We start from the raw sequence: 22,815 nt of genomic DNA on the forward strand, positions 1-22,815 counted from the left end.
ACTTTAGAAGATGGAAAGATCCACTTTGCTCTTGGATAAGCAGAATTAATATTATCAAAATGACCATACTACCAAAAGCACTATACAAATTCTTTTTATTTTGAAACAAAAAGCTATGAAAATTTTGAAAATATGATACAATAAAACCTGTGTCTACTTTAAAATATACACCATTTATTAACACTGTTCACAAATGTGTTGTGGATGTTTTGGAACAAAACACAGATGACATTGTTGTAAAAGTTTAATTTTGGTTGGGTTTCCTGGGATCTCATTTTGAGGACTCTTGGAATGAGTCTCTTACACTGGATGTCTATTAATGGGTTCCTTTAGGATCGACATCTGTGAAGAAGGGAAAAGGGGAGCAGGAAGAGGACTGGAGCAAACACTTTTTAGACTAGGGATTTTGTCTTAAATGTGAGGAAAGAGTCCTTGTTTCCAAGTGTCCTTTGCCTTAGAATTACAGGGTTGCTTGGGGAAGCTTAGGGAAGCAAAAGTCATCATAGAACTAAAATATTCAGCAATGAGCTAACCATTCAAAACCCCTCCTCAGAACCCATTCCTCTTGACTGTGGAAACTGTCCTAATCTAACCTGCTAATAACTCTGCCATTTTACTTTTAAATTTAGAGATTCTCTAAACATTCAAACAATATAAATACTTGAGAAATTTTAAGTGTATTGGTTTTCTCTTACTGTAAGACTTTACCAAACTTAGAAGCTTAAAACATCACATATAAACCATCTCAGTTTCTGTGGGGCAGGAGTCTTGGTATGGGATAGCTGGATCTTTTGCTCAAGAGTCTCTTGAATGTGAAATTACAGTTTTAAGAAGGACTGTGATCTCCTCTGAGATAGGGGTCTTCTTTCACACTCACTAGTTGTTGGTGGGATTTAGTTCCTATGGCTATAAGACATAAGTTTCCAATTTCTTGCTGTTAGCTGGGACAGCTCTTAGCTCCTAGAGGGTGCTCTGAGGCTTTGCCATGTCCCCTTCCATAGGTACTTGACTGCTTACTTCTACCAGGCAAACCTGAGGTTCTCTTTCCAGTCTTGTATAATAAGACATAATTAATTATAGGAGTCACTCTCTCATCACAATCAGTCTCCCCCTTCACTCCAGGAGAGGGGATTATATAGTTATATATATACCAGGGGGCAGGAATCTTGGGGGCTGCCTTACTGCAACAAGATTTAATGTCATCAATGAAAGCCATCTTTGGAGAACTTCTTGGTTCCTACTCACATGTACTGTGAGTCCAGTTATCAAATGAAAACAAAACAAACCAGAGGAAAACAGTAGCACTTCAAAAAGAAAAGATTTGGCCATCAAATAATTAAGAGATGGCCTTGGGGGAAAAATTTGTTCAATGCATTATTTTTATTTTAAAAAGTGCTTAGAAACTCAGTCATGAAACAAAGGGTATTATTGTATTAGCTCCCATAAAGTTTATTACAGAATTTTATTCCAGTACAACCAAAAGTTGATTCAACATTTGTCCTAGTAATAAGAAGATAATTACAACAAATTCGTAAATTATTAAAAGGTGAGTAATTCTATTTAAAAAAATTTTGTTTTATACAGTAAAACCCCAATTACTTCTTTGCCCCATTTACTAAATTTTGATCCCCATTTTAAGTTGCTTCATGTGGTTTTTAATCCATGATCAATTCCATTGGGGAATGAAAGCCTAATTTGAAAAGTGCATGGAGTTTGGGGAGATGATTCAGTTTGGTGTATCATATTCATGAACTTTTACCCTCTAGTGGTTACCTAGATGCCACCCAGTTATATATCTATAGGTATGAACTCAGCTAGATTGGTTGAACATAAAACTATTTGTTGAGCCACAGTCTTACATTTTCCCAGGGATGATATTCAAAATTATTTATAAACAACAAGGCATAGATACTGACTAGTCAGAATAGGTGAGTTCCATAAGCAAATGATAGGGCCATTCTGGGGCATTTCAGATACAGAGCATATGGTTTAGGTCATTTCATCTTACTCTAAGCCAGTCTCATATTGTGCATTTCTAACTTGTGAAGCTAATCTTACAAATGATTATGCTGAAATCACTCTGGTCAAAGGAAGAGAGTAAATTCCCTGTTGAACCATTCGAGAGTCCAAAGGTCAACATTCAGGCTTTTAAAAAGACTCTCTCCATACACTCCAAACAATCTCCTTTCCTTTCTCAGGATGACATTCCCAAAGGAAAACAGAAAAGCTAGGAAGAGGGTAGGACTTTCATTCAGTTTGCATTTTAGTAGATTGTATATGAGATATGTTAGACTTAAACTCAGTGGTTATTTTTGTGTGTGTGGAGAGAGAGAAAGAAATCTACCATTATACATTTCAGATACTGGTTTTGTACCAGGCTTCTCTAAGAAGCTGGTCCTTTGACTTTGGGCATATTTTCAATGTAATGTTAGACTAGTGTGAGATCTAAAAGTCCTGAAAGTCATGTCCCTGCCTCTCTAAGTTTTCTGTCCCAAGCACCTCACTTGACTCATCCGTATCTTGTCCTTCTGTTAGACCTTGATCATAGACTGAAAACCTCTGCTTCTGTTTTCCCTGAAAACTAGATTATTGAAACAATGCAAGCACTCACTTTTTCAAACATTTTTGTTTCCACTGTTCCTGTTTATTCTTTACTTATTTGTGTCATTTTATGGTATTTTCAAAGTATATATATTTTAAAGTACATAAGCAATAGTTAAATATGTGTTTATAAAATGGCTCCCCAAATATACAACTACAGAGAGGAAGAAAGGGAAGGTCTTCCTGATCTTCTGACCTCCACTCCCACTCTTTTTCTAGGGAGGGGTGTTATTGTTGGCCAGTCCTAACACACTCTCTTCTATGCATTTAGTACTTGCAGATGCACATTTGTATGCATTTTAAAAAATTAAGATCATCCTTAACATATTGTTCCATCATCTTTTTGTCTCACAATATGTTTTAGAGAGTTTTCAATGGAAGGAACCATAGCTGTTCAAAATAGTAACTGTGCTAATATGAGTCATGTACATGTTATAGGTCAAACAATGTTCGGCTCTTTAAGAATGGTGCCTTACTTTATTTTATTATCCATACAAAAGAAGGAAATTTTATCATCTTCTTTTTAGCTTTGGGGAAAACTAAGTCAATGAAAAGTTAAGACATTGGACAATATAATATAGCTGGTAAGCAGTGGGTCTGAGCTCTGAACCCAAGCAGCCTAGTTCTGAAGGCTCTGTCCTAGCCATTGCCCTTTACTTCTAGTATAGCAACACCATACTTTATTTAATATGTCCTTACTGCTGGGTATTTAGGTTACTAAAATTTTGATTATTATAAGTGATATTACATTGCAAATCCTTGTCTATATGTCTTTTTTGCCTATGTACAAACATTTATGTGAGATAGAGCCCTGAAATTGTGCTCTCTGGGTCTGAAGGTGTGTACTTATCTAAGTATATTGGTTTAGTAAGAGGAGGCCTGACCTTTACCATATTTAGAGCACAGTATGACAGTTTCATCTGCAGGACTTGAGGAATGTCTGAGTCCTCAAGCCCAGTACTTCATACCATGATCTCATCCTCCATGTCACCCTCCCACTTTCCTCTCCTGATCTGTCTCCAGAGAGGAGCTGGCTAACCTACAGACTTCTCTGTGAGTTTCTGTTTCTTTCATTTGCATTCAACATGTCTTATAATGATACAATTAGCATATAAAGGAGGTTTCATTGCCCAGGAGACTGTGAGTGGAACAGGGTTCCATCTTGCTGGGATGTCCTAGAGTCTCTTTTGTTGGTTGGATTTGAACAGAACTCTTGATTATTCTTATTCTTGCAGTCACAAGAATGTAAACTCATCTCCTCTGTCTTATTTGTTTATTCAAAGGATTCATCAGCCTATATCCTTTTTTCTTAAAAATTTTCATTTAACTCATTTTACTTTTACTAGTTTTAATACATTTATTTCACTATAATGTAGTCACCTTTTAAACAATATTGAGCACTCAGTATAAATGCCATTTGTTCAAGGTCATATGTCTATCTTACCTCTCTCCTTTATGGAAGCCTTAACTGGATACAATGAGCTGAAATTTCTGAGTAGTCAAATAATTGTGACTTGATTTACTAGAGATACAAGCAGAGATTCATTTCTGGGTGCCCAGGTAGGGACTGAATGGGGAATACGTTACAGAGAGTATAAAATAATACTTAATAAAAACCCTTCTCTCTCAAGAGTTATAAGAAAAGTCCTCATTTGGATATGCAAATGAGAACATTGTTATAAGGGCTTGATCCTGTGATAATTTTCAGAAAACATAGAAGTTGAGCTTATATGCTGAGTTTTTTTTTTTTAGGTAAACTGATGGTATAAATTCCAAATCTGGTGTTTAAGAAAAATTCAGTTACAAGCCTCCTTTCATTTTTACATATACCATACCATTTCCTCAGCCAAGTATATTTTTCTCCACTTTAACTCTCCATTGCCTGTTTAAGTCAAGACCTTTCTCACCCTCTACAAAGACAGAAATTAATTCAAAAGTCTCATCACTGCTTGAAGTCAATTCTTGAAAGATAACTTTGACCTCTTTGCAGATTCTTTTCTGTCCCTTGAAATTCTTCCCACCTTGTGTGAGACAAGGGGATCATAAGGTCAGTTCTTTCCCTTGAAGGGGGGTCTGCCCACAAGCTGTACCACGAAGTGAGCTGGAATCAGGTGTGAGCTGTCAGTGCAGATGGAGCTAATGGAACTGAGGGGTATCCTGAAAGTACTATCTTCTGTTATCACCAAATCTGCCATCATGAAGCCATTTCATGTTCTGCAGTATTCTCCAGAATCAACCCATTTGTGGTGATCTCTGCTTGGTAGGAGAATGCCCTGGTGGATCAAGAAAAAACAGAGAGGCAGGCTGCTGATGGACAAGAAACAAGAGAAGCAAGTTCTTGCATTTAGACTTGATATATAGTCTGTTTCCTTTTAAAATATGATGTCTTAGCAGAAGCATTTTTGGAAAAAATATCATTAGACAAAATAGTAATAAAGAAGTTTCTATTTGAGTTGAGATATTTACCTTAGGTTCTGTTGGCCAACCAGCCATTGCTAGGTCAGATTAAATGATAAAAGTGAAAGTTGTATATCATCTAGTTTCTATTTAAGTGTTAGACATAACCCTTTCCATTGATAATTAAAACATCATTTTAAGAGTCTGAACTTTTAAATTATTTCCTCTGATTGCTGAGAGCTCCATTTTCCACAGAAACATGCAAATGTCTTGGCAGAGGGTAAGATCATCATCAACCTTGTCTTCTCTGTCATTATGAGGGCATACTCTCACTAAAGAAAAGAACTTTTTGATGTTGTAAGCATCTGTGAATTTTCATTGCTCTCTATTGCAGTTTCCATATGTTCTAAAAAATGCATGGAAATTTCAACAGGAGAGGCTAACTATGCCCATTGCTTTGATATAATAAGCAAGCAAACTTTGTGGAGACTATTTTGTTACAGACTCTATAGTCAGAAAAAGATCAGATCCCACTGCCTTGTGGGATTTGGTTAAAAGAGAGCCACAACAAACCTCATACCATATATTGACCATGAACCATCATTCAGGATACTCTTTGTATCCTGCTCTCAAATTAAGCTAAATCAAAGAAGTGTCAGAATATTTCTTTTTTAAAACATTTTAATTGGTGCATTATAATTACACATAGTAGTGGGATTCATTATGCCATATTCAGTGTCTGAATATTTGTAACTACAACTACCATGAGTTTTCCTTTGAAATCACTGCTGCTGCATATTTACAAATAAATACATTTTAGCTGAGTTGCCTCTGGAAAATATTATTAAATGGGAGGAGCTAGTCTAGGATAAATTCCTTTGTGCAGAAGAACATATTCAAGTCACTGGATTCTGACCTGGTAGTTTTATTCAAGCTAAGGTCTATTTTCTAAATAGAGATGAGAAGATTTCTTTATTCAAGTGTGAAATGTCACAGATTACTGGTTTGACTGTTCTACAGAAGGAAGCAGAGGGAACTTAAAACATGCATAGAGTTGGTTTGTTTATTTATTTTTGATATTGTCTTCATACTGGAATGAGATCAACTTCCCAAGCCACATATAAAAATCACCTTTAGCTTCCTGCTGCATGTCATCAAATGTAGTACCATCATGAATTTGACAGTGTAGTTGCTGTCCTGACCTCATATATGAACTTATAACCTTATACCTTATCCTGACCCTAGGCCTCTTGTCCCAGCTGCTTCCTAGGAATCCTTTTTGAGTATCCCAATGCTCTGGACCATGAGAGCCCTCCCAACTCTAATATTGTCTCTGAATGGAACCGTCTGTAGTAACTGCCCCCACACTGGACATCTTTAGATATTAGTTCAAATTGGATCCAGGCTAAATTTTCTATACTGTCTTGGACCCTGGATATTGAGCTTCTGGTCTTAGGTCCAGATGTAGAGCTGGTTAATTTTCCATTCCTGTTCCTACTTGTCCCTGTTCCTACTTGTCCCATTTCCTTGGCAGGCATGTGTTCAAGAAAGGAAAAAGGAAAAATGAACTTGAATATAATATCTCAAACAATAAGGGAGGAAAATCTACTTCTATAAAAGTAAAGTAAATCTAATCATTTTAATATTCATCTCTGTTTAGGGTTTTATATATTATGCATATTTCTACTTATGTTGATAATTGAGAACTGATTCGTTTTCCAGATGTATTACAAAAATGATTAAGTTATAAGCCACTGGATGTCACTCTTAAGCTATGCAACTGTAGCTAGTTGCAGTAGAGGTTTTCCATAGTGTGTTCAAAGTAGAGAAGGAGATTCAGCCAGGGATGGAAGCTGTTTGAACTGTTTGGATAGGGATAGTTGCAGTGTCAGTGAACTACAGCAGAATTTGCTCTTAGTTTCCTATTTATTTTCTTTACACTCATTTTACAATGGTGGTTAAACAATACTAATAATCAGAGAAAATTCACCCAGCACCAAAAAAGCCAAGGAGAAGTCATTTATCCATTCAGTATCTCCATTAGTCACATGCTGTAAGCAGAGTATTGGCTAATGAACTATAAGGTTACAAGAAAAAGTGAGTTTGCATCATGCATATGTTTAAGTTACTAGAATCCAACTATGGTAAAAGAAAAATGAAAGAAAAATAATATAATTATAACAGTGCTATGGTTTGAATGTCCCCTCCAAAACTCATGTGAAAATTGAATTGCAACAATATTAAAAGGTAAGGCTTTTAAGAGGTGATTAATCTGAGGGGTCCACCCTCATGATGATTAGTGTATTATTGTGCTAGAGGCTTTGTTACAGAAACTCTCTCTCGCTCTCTCACTCTCTCACCATGTGACACTCTTAACAATGTCATGACCCAACATGGAGACTTTTCCCAGTTGATGGTGCCATGCTTTAGTACTTTCCAGCCTCTAGAATTGTGTGATAGGTTTCTTTTTCTTTCTTTTTTTTTTTTTTTTATAAATTACCCAGTTGGTAGCATTTTGTTATAGCAGCAGACAAGGAACTAAAGGAAGGAAATGTAGCCTGTCATTCTCTCAGAAATTGTGCCTGAGAGTAATTTTACCTCCTGTCTCTCAGTCACAAGCTGAGGCTTTAATATTCTGCTTTGTCACACCAGAAGTGGAAGTCTGCAAATTGCATTCCCCAGACATTTTTGCTGTCTGGCTTCTGGTTCTTTTGACTTGAGGGAAATTGAAAGGTTATTGGAAAGCAGAAAAGACTCCTTCTGTTTCCAATTCTATTCAGTTCTCTTTAGCAGTAGTATGCAAGCAGGACTCCAACTTACTTCAATGTTTATATGTCAGTTTTGTAGCTCCAAACTTCCTCTTAGATTTGCCACCAGAGCCCAAGTAGTAATCATGTGATGTCCTCCTTGGAGGCTCTGAGCAAACTGTGCAGAGATTACTTGGTGAGCTGAGTATCTGCTCTCTGATGATCCTTCTCCCAGGTTCTAGGTTCTGATGACACCAGGTCTTCTCTTTTATTTCCCAGCCTTATCAGTGGTAGCTGTTTGCCAAGTTACTAATTACAGAGCTCTCTGAGCAGTCCTTTTTGCTCTTTCAGCCTTTTAGTCATAATGTAACCAATACCCTGCATTAAATCACCTCTGTTGGAAACATCTAGCATTGATTCTGTTTTCCTGAAGGGATCCTGAGTGCAGTAAGCATGAGATGAGAGATGTGAATGCTTTCTTTCCTCATTCTGTGTCTGGTTTTGTGTAATTTTCATGGTTGAAATATCTTGAAAATTGGATGAGATTCTAATGTTTACATTTCTATTTTTCAAACAATATAGACCTAATCACAAGCCAACTGATGATCAACCAAAATATTAGAATATAAAGCTTCATATAAATAAAGGATCTAGTGACACAATGGCCTGTTCTAACCCTGAAGAAAACCTGGTCATGTCAGACTTAATGAATGGGTGTCTTCTCCTTCCCCCATTCTGAGAGATTTCCAAGGATGATTTGGCCATAGCAGAGTTTTGCCTTACATGTCAACCACAGAAGCTGAACTTCTCATAACATATGTCTCCATGGTATAATCTTGTAAAGCTGAGTAAGCCAGTAATTCTTGCATTCAGAAGATTTCAATCTAATAGAAGAAATAAGGCATACACAAACAGTGAGACAATGTGTGGCAATGTTTGATTGGAGCAACACACCCAAGGACAAAGCCATTTGTCACCTGTGAGCAGTTAGACTTATGAAATGAATTGAAAGAGTAGAAAGACAACAGGGAACATGATACACAGGTTCTTCTAGAGATTTAATTCATTTGCTTGCTTAGAGAAGGAAATGATTACTATTACTATAGGCTGAGTATCTACTACCTAAAAGATATGGGACATGTTTTACAGGTCAGATATTTTCAGATTTGGGGATATTTGCATGGAATTTACTGGTTGAGCATAACTTATCTAAAATATGAAATGCTCCAAAATTTTTTGAGTGTCTCATTTGTACCCCAAAGTTTCAGATTTTAGAACATTTTATATTCTAGGCTTTTGAATTAGAAATTCTCAGTCTGTGGTTCTATCTTAGAGATCTGTTTGAAGAAGATGCTTTCCTAGTGAATTTTGTTTAGAACGTAACCATATATTCTGATATGCCAATGCTATTTAATTTCCTTTTTCTCAGTGACCATGGAAAACACCTAATTACTTCCTAAAGGTCTCTGAACAATATACATTCAGAATTTGCTTACTAGACCAGAGTTAATTCTTCATTGCGTATAATGAATTTCTTTCTCAGTGGCTTATGGTCTGCCTTTTTCCTTACTAGAAAACATGGGATGGATAGTATTCCCTGGATAGTATAGATTGGATAGAATTCAATTTCTATCAGCCCTGGTCTTTCATGTCTCACTTTTGGAGCTGATGAAACAGTCATTGTCCTTTCACAGAAGCCCAGGATTAGAAAGGAAAGAAAGGAAACTTTCCAGATATAGTACTGGGACCATGAGTCCATGGTAGCTTTTAAACCTCAGTATGTTTCATCCCCTTACCAGGTCATTCGTCTTTGAAAGTGGTGACAATGCCAGGGTGAGAGATGACCTAATGATGAGGGACATCTTCACAAGTTAACATTTCATGGAGTGGTTTTTGAAGAATAGGAGGAAATGTGTGAGTTGGATTAGCAGTTAACTCTTTGTTTGTAACTATTAAATCTTTTGGGATTCAGAACTTAAAAAAATATATTTGCTTAAAATTTTTCAGGGATTGACTTAAAAGGAGAACCTTGAGGGAAGGAGGGTGATTTAAAGCTGCAGAGGGAATATCTTTTGCCTTTTTTCTTCATGATTTGAGCTACCTTGAACAGTGTTTGTTCTGCCAAATAACTTAGCTTGAGGAATTCACCACCTCCCCCCGCCCCCCGGTTTTGGATAGTGATGGGGGGTATAGAACAAATTTTCCCTGTAAGTACCCCTCCTATTACTTTAACTATATCAAAGCTTGTTCCACACATAATTCTGTGCATTTATTTTATCTTTTTATGGCAACTCATTCCAGATGAATGTGACAACTTGATAGGTACTAATACAATGGGAGTAATAAACTTATTTAAAACGGGTTTTACTTTGCCCTAAAACAAAATATATGTGTGGCTATAGCTTTCTGGACAGAACATAAAGCATTTTACAAATGAAGGATCATAATGAGACACTGATACGTTTTGAATATTGGTACATGAGATTGCTAGAAGAACTTGGCTGCCTTACAACATTACGTTATAGACAAACTTCAGCGTGGAGTAATACAATTCATATACACCTTAATAGGAACCTCCTGGCTCTGACTCACAGCAAGAAATGAAGCCAAAGAGTTTAGTCTGTAGTACTTGCTGAGTTCCTAGATTTACATTTGGAGTCATATTTACTCTGTGTTTATTTTCTGAAATCAATGATATAACGGTGGCTAGGATTCTGGGTATAGTTGGGGGATGCTTCACTTTTTAAGAGAGAGCCATGTGAGAAATGTTCAGAAGCTAAGCCAAAAGAGAATTTCTTCTCAAACAGAAAAGAGACCACAGAGAGAAAGCTTTTATTTAGAAGTCATCCCACTAGGATATGTGAAAGCAAATGCTATGTTCCAAAAACAAAAAACAAAAAAAAAAAAAAAAAAAGAGGAAAAAATAGTTGATGAAGTTAAATCTCAGTTTGTAAGAACTCTAGATTATAGGAAGATCTAAAAATTCCAAACTTGCAGTCAATTAAAATGTGAAACTAACTATTGTCATTTGGGCCAGAAAACTGTTTGATGAACTAGTCATTTTGCTATCTTAAAATATGAACCTGGGAAAATATTTAATGTTAATCATATCTGTGTAATGTGATTAAATTGCTTTGGGACCATGAAATTAATAAGTTTCATTATCACCACAACCAATTATATTAAAGCTAATTGTGACCCACAGTGATGCAGCAAAATTATGTTTGTGAGATGTGCCTCCCTGGCCAGTACAACTACAGTTGTTTTAGTTGTAAAAACACATTCTCAGTTGCTATGACCTAAGTAATACAGGTGGTTGGGGAAATTCTCCAAGTAGTCTAATTCAAAGAAAACATTGGCTTTTCTGTAAATTACCTGGGTCATTTGACATGTGTTTTGCTTGAACTAGTTCAATAATTTTTTCAATTCTCTATTTTGCTTTTGCCAGAGAGATACAAACCTGTACAGTATCTGAACCCCAAACACAAACTACAAATGGAGGATTTTCTTTTTTGCTATAAATTTTTTTCTTAGCTGGCAGGTACATTCTCACTTAAAAGCAGAAAAAATATTATTCTCTTCTCAATCCATATGGCATTGTAAGTGCAGTGGTATAAAACCACAGAACTCTGTAGTGCTGCTACGTCAGGAGTCAGAATGCCACCACACGTTAGCTTTGCAATCAGATGGATACACAGGCTCTTCCACACCAATTGTTTTCAAATTTCTTGCTAATGATTCCATCCAATAATGAGAATTCCACTAACTTGGAAAAAGGTCAATTTTCTAAAGGAGGATTATAGTATAAATGTCAAATTTAAATGCCAGGAAGAGATGATTAAATCAAGTGCCTGGATGTAAGATGTATGATAATAAAGAGTGGTAAAGACTATGGCAAATTGGAGCATTTATGCCCCATATAAAAGCATCATTTATTATGCATCTTTGGCAAATATGTGTGCAAATATCCTGGTGTTGCCAGACCTTCCATTTTTCAACAAAAGTCAGAAATTGATCTACATAAACAATTTCTCAATCTTTAAATGTAGGCATGTTGGTAAGCTTTTGGAGTTTGAGGGAACCAATTAATAATACCCTTTCTCTTCTCTTCTTGTATTCATTATCAATTGAGAAGTGACATAGGAATTAGACAGATGGAGATCAAGATGTCATCATTATTACTGATAAAGCTGATTGGAGAACAAGGCTGGAATCTACAGCCAACTGTATTTTCTAATTACCACTCTCAGAAGAAATCACAGGTTTGCAGAGCTGTCTTCCAAGGGGAGAAAAGGTGAAAAGGAGAGAGATCAAGGTGCTCTCAGGTTTTTAATAGAATAACGTTACTCAGTTATAAAATGAGGACCCATGAATGTCAGAGCCAACCTCTTACCCATCAGGGAAAGAAAGCAGAGAGCTTAGTGGGAGACTCTGCCCACTGCTACCTTACTCATGAAAATGTAAGGCAGAAGGCCAAGGGAACAGAATTTCCACACTAATAGCAATTAGTTCGTTTTAAAAAATGCTGTTCAGGCCAAGCACATCTAGACCCATCCCAAAGATACTCCATTTATAATCTCTGGTTTTTAGATACTTTTTAAATTTGTCAGTTAGTTGCAATTTTTTTAGTCCTAAAATTTTTAGGACTTAAAACATGCCAGTATAACAGTGTTATAGGCATAAATGGTAAAATTGAAAATTTCTTTACTTTTATGGAATTTGAGCATTTCACTTAGAATACTTTTTGATGGTGTTGTTCAATAGTTGAAAATGTACATCTCTTCATAGGATAGCCTTTCCTGACAATGTATGTTGGAAAATAGATTTCAGTAGATACTCAACCCCATATACTTTATTTACCTGGTCCCATAAAGAAAGCCAAGTACACCAGTCCCATCCCCAGTTCTGACTTTACATTGCTCTCCCACCTGGGTTTAGTTTCACATCTGTTAAGACTGCTACCTTCCCATTTTCCTTGTCTCACCCTTCTATTTTAACATCTGTAGTTGCTTTCCTGGTGATGATTTTGATTCCTCCATGATCCTGGCTCCTTTTCTTCTGCCCCTGTCCAGCCATCCTCCATTATGTGCTGAGTAAACACTCAACTAAGTTCAACAGCCCAGACCTCTTTCATCCCTGAACATGCTCGCTGTGATTCGACACCCATCATTCAGCTTGCTCTAGTCCCTCAAGCAGGAAATGGCATTCATAGTTTTTCAATTCTTGGTGGTTCTGGAAATGCTTACTATCAAATAGTTTGCAATATGGGGAACTTTGGCTGCAGCAGTGATATTTGTCATAGCAAAGTAGTTTCTGCTCTCAAGGCTAGATATTATAAATCAGTTTCTTATTTAGTAGAGAGAGCAAACAAAATCATTTTTGATGGAAGAATTGTAAGATCCCCCTCTCTCATATGACTGAATCTCAGAAGACTTTTAAAGTCTAGCTTCCATTTTTAAATAACTCTTCTTCTAGAATTATACTCAACTAAAAACACCTTTTAAATTTCATTTTAGTGGTCTGGGACATTTGTCACATGTCCCTGGTGGGTTCATGTATCCTATTCTCTTCTTATAAGGATAGCAGTCAGTGTGGATTAGGGCCCAACATAATGGCTTTATTTTAACCTAATTGCCTCTTTAAAGAAAGATTCTATATCCAAATGCATCCCTCATTTGCTGTTCTTAGATTTGTTTATAATTATTCAAAAACTATTTTTTAGGCAAATGACACCCATATATCAAAATGATGACTTTTTTCTTGCATATTATTCCTGGAATTTCCTGATCTAGGACTTTCTCTCATCAACATCCAAAGGAGCACTAGAGGTCAGAGTGCTTGAGAGGAGGCACTAAAGAGGACACTAGAATTTTTCTGTTCAAAGATGACCCTATTGGACAGATTTACTGTCCATGTATATGGGCACAGTGAAAACAACCCAGACTTCCTCAGCCTGTTCAGCTAGGGGCCTTGAACTGCTGCCCCCATTGGCACAGCATATGGGGAAGTTAATCTCCCTCAGGCAGGCAGAGATTAGAAGGCTAGGCCCCATGGCCAGTGCCATGCAGAATGAACCAGGAAGTTGAGGGCTGACCCCTAGGCATGCACCATGCATCCAAACTCACCAAATAGCTTCCATTTGTTGACTACCTGCCATGATTTTTGAACTGCTAAAGGTGAGGTAGGGAGCCTCACAATGAGGAATCTCAGGCTCAGAAACATGAAAGACATATCCGAAGTCACATAGTTACTCAGCAGCAGAGCTAGGGTTTTGTTCTAGGTATATGCACCAATGTATGTCAAACACTGTCTTCTGGCCTGTTCCAAAAATTTTGCTTGTACCTAGGCATTCAGGTTAACATTCTAGTATTCTAGTTCCCCATTTGTCTGGGAACCATGGTAACTTGCCTGGATTTTATTCCTTTATTTGTTTTTTCTTTCTTTCTTTCTTTTTTTTTTTTTTTTTCGGTAGTTCAGTGATATCTGGCATTGAACCCAGGGCCTCATGTGTGCTGGGCAAGTGCTTTACCACTGAGGTATATCCTCAGTTTCTGCCTAGATTTCAATGAACTCTACCCAGGTGGATTCAGAGCTGACATCTCTCTGTTATAGACTGTTTCTTTTACTTTGAATCCCCAGTTAGGGACAGTGCTAGGGTTGTCACAGTAAAATACCATAAACTGGGTACTTAAACAACAGAAATTTATTCTCTTGTAGTTCTGAAGGGTGAAGGCTAAGATTGAGGTTAGCAGGTTTGATTTCTTCTTAGATCACTCTCCTTGGTTAGCAGTTGGTCAGTTTCCTACTGTGCCCTCATATGACTTTTTATTTTGGTACATGTCTCTGGTAGGTTCATGTATCCTATTCTCTTCTTATAAGGAAAGCAGTCAGAGTGGATTAGGGCCCACCCGATGGAATTTGATGATCACAGTACATGTATGAAGACACGAATTGGTTTGAATATATTATGTATACAAGCAGAGATATGAATAATTGTGCTTTATATATGTAATTAGAATTGTAATGTATTCTGCTGTTATATATAAATTAAAAAATTTACATAAAAAAGACAGGTTCTATATCCAAATGCATTTATATTCTCAGATACTGGATGTTAGAACTTCAATATGTAAATATTGGGGGTCACAATTCAGCCCATAACAATGCCTGAAGACATGCTATCAATGAATTGATTATTCAGGTCTCCAGTAATATTCTGACGACATTTAACTATCAGCTCTGGCTCTGCTAGAATGTACTTCTATCCTAAACTACTCTGTAAAAGGGGACCTTTGAAGATACTTCTAGCTAGAAATTTGTGCTGGGAATATAGAGTGATTACCTAGCATGTACAAGGCCCTGGGTTTGGTTCCTCAGTACCACAAAGAAGAAGAAAAAAAAAATGAGCATGACTGTTTATGCCCTATATCCTCACACCTACCTTACCATGATCTGTGTCCCCCACCATTCACATGTTGGAACCTAATGCTCAATGAATTGGTTTGAGAGGTGAGGCCTTTGGAATGTGATTAATTCTTAAAGGCTCCAACTTTATGAACAAGATCTGTGCCCTTATAAAGGGCTGGAGTCAACTCCCTTGCTCCTTCCACTACATAATCACATGGGGAAAGTGCCAAGGAATGGGCCTTTCCAGATACGGAATCTGTGGTATCTTGATCTTTGTTTCCCAGCCTCCAGAACTGTGAACAATAACTTTGTATTGTTTATTTCTTGTCTAGTCTAAAGTATTTTGTTATAGCAGCATGAACAAAGATGTACTCCTTCCTCACTGACTTCCCAAAAAGATAGATCTCAGAACACCTGCCTTTGTACCCATGACTGAACAGACCAATGCTCAAGGCCTCTCTAATGTTCTCTTAATGTGGGAAGTGTTCCATGCACTCTGCCTATTTTGCAGATTAAATTATATGTCTTTGTTTCAGACTCTTTGCTTTTACCTGAAGGCTGCATTTTTATTTTATAGCATCAAAGTGATCTTTCAGGCAGACTACTTTATAGATGATGAGTGTTGAACAAAAGAATCTTTTTGTCCAAGCAGTAGAACATTGCAGTTAGCTGCATACCTTACGGGATCAGATTGCCTAGCTTGGTATTCAAGTGCTGCCTTGTTCCTGAGTGAACTTGGATAGTTTTCTTAATCTCTTTATGTCATGCTTGCCTCATCTATAAAAGAAAAAGTTAAGGGGCTGTGATTGTGGCTTAGCGGTAGAGTGCTAGCCTAGCATGGGCGGGACCTGAGTTTGATTCTCAGCACCACATAAAAAATAAATAAATAAAGGCATTGTGTTATGTCCATCTAAAAAAAAGATATTCTTTCTCTCTCTCTTAAAAAAAAATGTTAATACCACCTACCCAGTGGATTTGTTGTTTAGATTGTTGCTAGGGTTAAATGAGTTAAAACAAATAAGGGACCTAAAACAATGTCTGGTCCAGAGTTAGAATTCAATAAATTTTAGCTCTAATTTTTATTAGACTGGAGTTTATAGAATTGTCTTTATATTTTATTCTTTACTACTAGTTTATCCTGGGAAATTTTAATGAAATGTACATTTATGTCATGTTTTTGTCTACAAAAGATAAAATTTCAATCCAAACTGGCTTAAATATGGAAAGGAATTTATTGGCTCTTGTAAATCAAGAACCCCAGGGATATATCAGCTGTAGAAACGACTTCATACAGTGCCCAAATGATGTCCCCAGAACTCTGTTTTTCTCTATTTCTCAGATCTCTGACCTTGATGTTATCTCCATTCTTGGTTGTTCCCTTCTCATAGTTAAAAGACAGCTATCATCTACTCTTGAACTGAATGGTTCTAAGTTGAAATCCAATGAGAATGATTGAGGATCTTTATCCTAGCATTTCCAGAAGGAAAAAAAAAAGTTCTAAAATCCACTGTGATTGGACTAGGTTAGTCCCTTACTCATCTTTGATTTAATTACTGATACCATTGGGAATCAGGACTTTGGCCAGGTCTGGGTCCACCACCCCACATCTGAGTTAGGGGTAAAGTACATGAGTTGAAAGTGGAAAAAATTATTGTATTTACTGTTAGAGGTCAAAGGATTCCAGACAGTAAAGTCATAAATGTTCACAGCATGAATGACTTTTAGATAAATTTCAGGAGTTTTGAAGTGTAGAGCCTCTGCACACATTACCATTGTATACTATTGTATTTCCAAACCCAATAAGTTAGTTATGAATTATGCCTAGCCTTATATAAATAAAACATTAATGTAATCGAGGTAATGAGTCTCCTAAATAAGCCAAAGAGACATTATATATGAAATGCTGGGGTGTGAGCGAGTGTTCCATTAGTTTCTAGGAATGGAAGAACATTTATTGGCTCTTCCCTTCTTCATTCCAATACCCTCCTCCCTGCAGGGAGGAGGACTGTGGATAGGGGTAGGCCTGTTTGGATAGAGTCACTGCACAGGATTAGAATGTATCTTCCTCTTCCAGATGATCCACTGGCCTGGTCTTGTGGTACTGGGAAAAGATCCAGCTATGTCTCCTTGAATGCTTCTTTTCCATTAGATCCTAAGAATGCCTAGATCAGTTTTGGATACTGAAAGCTCTGCTGAGAAAGCAGTCAAACTAACTGGGCTTTGTAGAGTAGTTTTTCCCTTTGCTTCTAAGCCATTCAAATCTGCCTCATTGGCTAAAGGAGCCCTCTATGGATTCTGGCCCAGCTTCCTTGAATTTCACCTTGACAATTGAGGTCAAAATCCCTGTACTTTGCCTCCTTTGTCTAATATCTTCCTTGGAGACTTGATAAAAGAAGCAGTTGTGTGCCCAAGGCAAGAATTCTTATAGTGCCAAGGCCCTGGCTAAAATTCCATCATAGCATCTTCATACCAGCACTTAATTGTACCTAGATATATATTCCCAACACAACTTTTGAGAACATTTAGCTGTCTTTACATATCAGACAAACATTGTCTTTACATACCAGAATTAAAGGTCCACAGAACAAGCAAAGAGGAAATCAAAGTTACATTACATTGTTCATGTACTCAAAGAATAGAGATCAGTGCTCTGAACTGGACTGTCAAAACCTCCTGTTAAGAACAAAAGAATCTGGATCAGAGAATCAAACTTGAAAAAAAAAAAAAAGAAAGAAAGAAAACATCTTAATGAACCAACTGTTTACTAATGATTTCCATGGGAGGAATCTGGCTCTAGCTCAAAACATTTCTGAACATAAACTGATCTAAAGGGGTTTGTTTTCTTAACCCAAAGCCTGAAAACCATTTTGTGAAATATTCCACTGTATATAGTTTAAGTGTCATGCATTCCCCTCATTAGGAGATAGAGTGGAAAATATAAAATTTTGTTAAATGAAGCAAAAGAAAAAATTAGTCTTTCATTTATAAAAGAGAAAATAACACCCCAGGGACTCAAATACTCTGTATTACTAAGCATCCTCTAATTGAGCCCTCCTTTGTGAATTTAACTTCAGAAACCATGTCTTAAAAATTCCCTTTAATTTAAATACTCAACAGTTTAGTATCTGAGGATGTCTCTTCCTGAGAAGGAAGGACTAAGGATGAAAAGGAAACCTGTGATATATAAAGATATAATCTTCTCTTATGAGCTTCATGATTTAGGAAAGACTGATATGCTAAGTTTTTTTCATACTTTAATGACCTTTTCCTATTGCAACCCCACTAATTCCCATAATAACACTTTGTTTATACAGATAATTTTCTCTCCAGCAGGAAAGCTCACATACTTTAAAAACCTTTTATTATCAACTCAGTATGCTGTAAAGTCTGATGGGGTCTAGAGTTAGGAGGAGTTACCAAGTTGGGACTCTGATTGCTCCACTGCCCACTGCTGGGGCTCTAAGTGAGCTGATGTTGGCATTGAAACTTGGGGACATGGTTTGAGAGGGCAAGATGGGCACCTCTCAGTGACCCAGAGTTGAATGCAAAATAGAGGAGTAGAGTATCTGAGAAGGTCCCCTGTGAAGAGCCAAATCTGAATTTGTATTGAGATTGGGGAAAAACTTGGATCAGAGATTCTTGCGTGGGATCTGTTATCTCTTAGGAATGCCATAGTTTTTATTTACCCAAACTCCATTTAGAAATTTTAAATATCTCTATTGGAAGATTCAGGTAAAATAGATGGTACTCTTTTGGTAGTACAAGATAGAAACTCAGCTCAAATTGGCATAGATGCAAAAGAAAAATTATGGGATAATGTTAGTGGTACACCCAAGGAGGGGCTTCAGGTATATCTGATTAAGGAGAGCAAATGCTATTAAGAAGCTCTTTCTTTCTCTAATTTCTTGCCTTTAGTTCACAAAAGATAGTCTTCAGCTAGACTTTTACACATGGCAAGAAAGACAGCATCTGGCAACCTCCTATTTTCACCTTAATAACAGGATTCAAAGGAAAGGAGGGTCTTTCTTGTTCCTGGTATATTTTACCAAACTTCAAGGAGTTCTGTGACTCTCTGATTGATAATCTCAACATAGCCATGTAGACTACTGGATTTCCCAAAAGTATCAGAGAAAAGAAAAGGCAAAAATTTGCTGGACTAACCCATCTCTGTTGCCTCTGTATTAATCTTTTCTCTAACCTGCCTTGCCCAACCTCAGCACTCATAGTCATGCTGTAATCCTGGCTAAAATATTCCGAAAGACAGCCTTATGTGATAAAAATCAAGAAGTATGACACCACCAACACATTACAGTTGTACAGAGTCTTATTGTAACACCACAGACAATTGCCTGATGCCACTGACTTTAGCAATTTCACAAACACTATTTTATCTAACAAAATAGGTGACTGTTTTAAGTATTTTACAAATATTAACTAATTGTTATCATTTATACTTTATACATTAGAAAACTGGGGCTTACAGGGGTTAAGGTATTTGTATACTGGTAGTAGAAGTCAGAGCCAGGATTTGAATCCAGAGTCTGAAAAAGTTTCTTTGGAAGGGAAGGTAAGTAAATTCAATACACTATCTCCTACTCATTGACTCTGTGCTATTAAAGTTACTTCATTAGTTTCCTACACGTCCCTTGCTTGACTTCACCTTAGAGTTACCAGCATTTGCCCTGTGTTCTCCAGTGCTTCATGACCCATCTGTTCACCTAATACACAAAGCAGGGTTGGCATTGCTCTTGAACCAGCCAGACCTTAGCAGTGTTATTCAAAGAATCTGATGCATCATGGACTATCAGTGTGGGTTCATTTCTTCTAGCTATACCCTTGTTTTTCCCAACAAACACCTACTTGGCTACTTTTTATTCCTTGGATTTAGTCTTAGAAAATGAATAGATGATTTGAAAGAACCAACATCCTGAGCTTTGAACAGAGCAGCTTTGTATTCTCATAGAAACAGAAATGCCTTTCACCTGTGAATCTGCTATATTGCTAGCCACTTACTTAGATAGATACCCTAGAGAGTAAACTTACTCTGTAGCTTTGGTGTCCCCCAGCCTCCAACCTGCTACTAAAGACCAAACCCTTTGTACTGGGTTGAAAAGAACCCCTACCATTCATGTCCACCCAGAATCTCAGAATTTGACTTTATTTTGAAGTGGTATCTTACATATATACTCATTAGTTAAAATGAGATGATCACTGGTGTCCTTATGAGGAGGACATGGGAAGATGCCACATTAGGACAGAGGCAGGGGTTGGACCAATGCAGCTATAGGCCATAGAATGCTGCAGATCACCTGTAACCATCAGAAGCTAGAAAAGGCAAGAGCATTTGTTCCCTGGAACCTTCCAAGGGCACACAGCCCTGGCAATATCTCCATATGACACTTCCAGGCTCCAGAGCTCTGAGAGAATACATTCCTGTTGTTTTAAAGTATTCTGTTTGTGGTGATTTGCTACAACAGCCCTGGGAAGCTAAAACACCCATTGTGCTGGTAGTGTCTCAAAGCTTAAGTACTCTTTCTTTATTCTTCTCTATAGCTGGGACTCGGGGACCACATTTCTGCTGTGCAGCAGTTCCCTCTGAGGCTTTGCCAACACAGGTACAAGTAGCAAGCTGCAGTGGAGGTAGAGTAATGGGACATGCTTCTCCCTGTTTGCCCTCTTCCTGTCTAGATCAGCAGCTAGTTTGAACAGCAGCATTTGGTGACATTTGTCATCATGGCAGGGGGATGACTGCAGTAGCTTCAGATGTCACATTGGGTACGAGGATGTGTAATGAAGAAAAGTGAGATGCTTCCTCCTGCATGTCTTTTTCTAGGGAATACAGTCTTCAATGAAGCCCCCAAGAGGTCCCACCCAGGTCTTACTGGCAAGAATTGGGGGGTTCACCCAGATTCCAGGTGGAAGAGGTGTTGAGAATGAGTATCTGGCATTTGTAATCTCATATATGAAGGATAGTTGCTACCAGCTTCTTTCCTGACAAGCCCTCTCCAACTTGAGCCTCAGTTTCTTCATCCATTGAGTAATGGTGATAATAAACATTCATGTAGTGTGTTTGCAAGAACTAAATGAGTAGGTGAGTGAAAGTTCTCTAACATAATGTGTTGCGCTTAGTGCACATTCAATAAAAGTAGACCTGCCCTCCTGTTTGTTCTCAGCAGTGCCTGCTCTGCATGATCCTGCTTGTCAAGAGCTCCTTCCTGATAACACTTCCAGAAACTTCTACAGGTCCTGGCCAGGCATCAAGTTCCACAGAGCAGACTAAAATTTTGCTCATAGACACTGCCCTTCTATATGATCAGGAAGCTGCTCTAGGTTGACTGGGTTGTATCTGGAAAGTGAGGGCTTAAAACTCTTATTCTAGCTCCACTAATGTGGCACCCTATCTTTTTATGGATATTGCCAACTTTGGCATACCCTTTAATCACAAAACCTGCGAGGAAGCTATTATTTACACTCTTCCAAATGTGGAAATCGAAGCACTGAGAAGAAAATGGTTGGAATCTGTCTCCAACTGTTTACCATACTGAATTTTTTAAAGTCCAGAGCTATAGGGACTGTTCCTCCTTTTAGAATGAATCTGTGCATCCACAGAGATTTTGCCAGGAATAATGTAAACACCTGTTCAGTGGCAGGAGGGTGCCCTGCTCAAGGCTGAGCTGTTGTATTTTTCCAAAGGATTCCTGGGAGAAATATTTCTTCACACAGCTACCAATGCATTCATCTCCAGCCTGACAACATCATTACTTCTCTTTGCATGTTAACTTTGACGTCCAACTTCTCAAACTTGTTCAACCACACAAAGTACTCTCTTTGGGTCCCTTCTACTTCTGCTTAATGCACAGACATATTGGCAGCATCAAGGAGAACCCAAGGCCAATTAGATCTGGAGCAATGCAGAGATGTAAAGATGTCTGATGTGCTGTCCCAGGGCAGCCTTTGGGACAGAAGCCCTATAGCATGTTCCCAGGGATATTTGGGCATTTTTATGCTACAGTCTCCCAGGTGTTGGAAGACTTTCTCCTCTGAAGAATGAAGGCTGCTCAACCTTCTTCTTTCCTGTATTTTGGTGTCTGTGTGAGATACACACACACACACACACACACACACACACACACATACATATATAGATAGATAGATATAGATATATACATATATATTTATGTATTGTATGTGTATATGTATATGTACTTGTACCTGTATATGTATTCTGGCATGAACTGTTCTGTGCAAAATTTCTTTATCACGTATCAAGATGCAAAAATTTTCATAGCTTAAGTGAGAAGCAAACTAAAATAATTTGTCTTGATTTCAAAGCATTCTTCTAAATTTTCTAGGAATTCCTTAGGTACCAGGTTCTCCCTACCCCAACCATGCCTTTCTCATGATACTGTTGCCTTACTTTTGAAGAAACATTTTCCCTTTAAAACAACAGAGACACTGTTGCAATGCAGAGGTTCTAAAATCCTAGTGAAGCTATTACATTCTACAACTTCACTTCTTGTAGAACAGTTCAAATTTGGTTGTGTGTGTGTGTGTGTGTGTGTGTGTGTGTGTGTATACCTATGAGCAAGCTGGCATTGTGATCATTCATGTGTGTGGTGGTTGGGAGGTTACCTTCTTCTCTAGGACAATGACATTCCCTTGA

This window comes from Callospermophilus lateralis, chromosome 5, assembly GCF_048772815.1.
Source record: "Callospermophilus lateralis isolate mCalLat2 chromosome 5, mCalLat2.hap1, whole genome shotgun sequence".
Classification (NCBI taxonomy): domain Eukaryota; kingdom Metazoa; phylum Chordata; class Mammalia; order Rodentia; family Sciuridae; genus Callospermophilus; species Callospermophilus lateralis.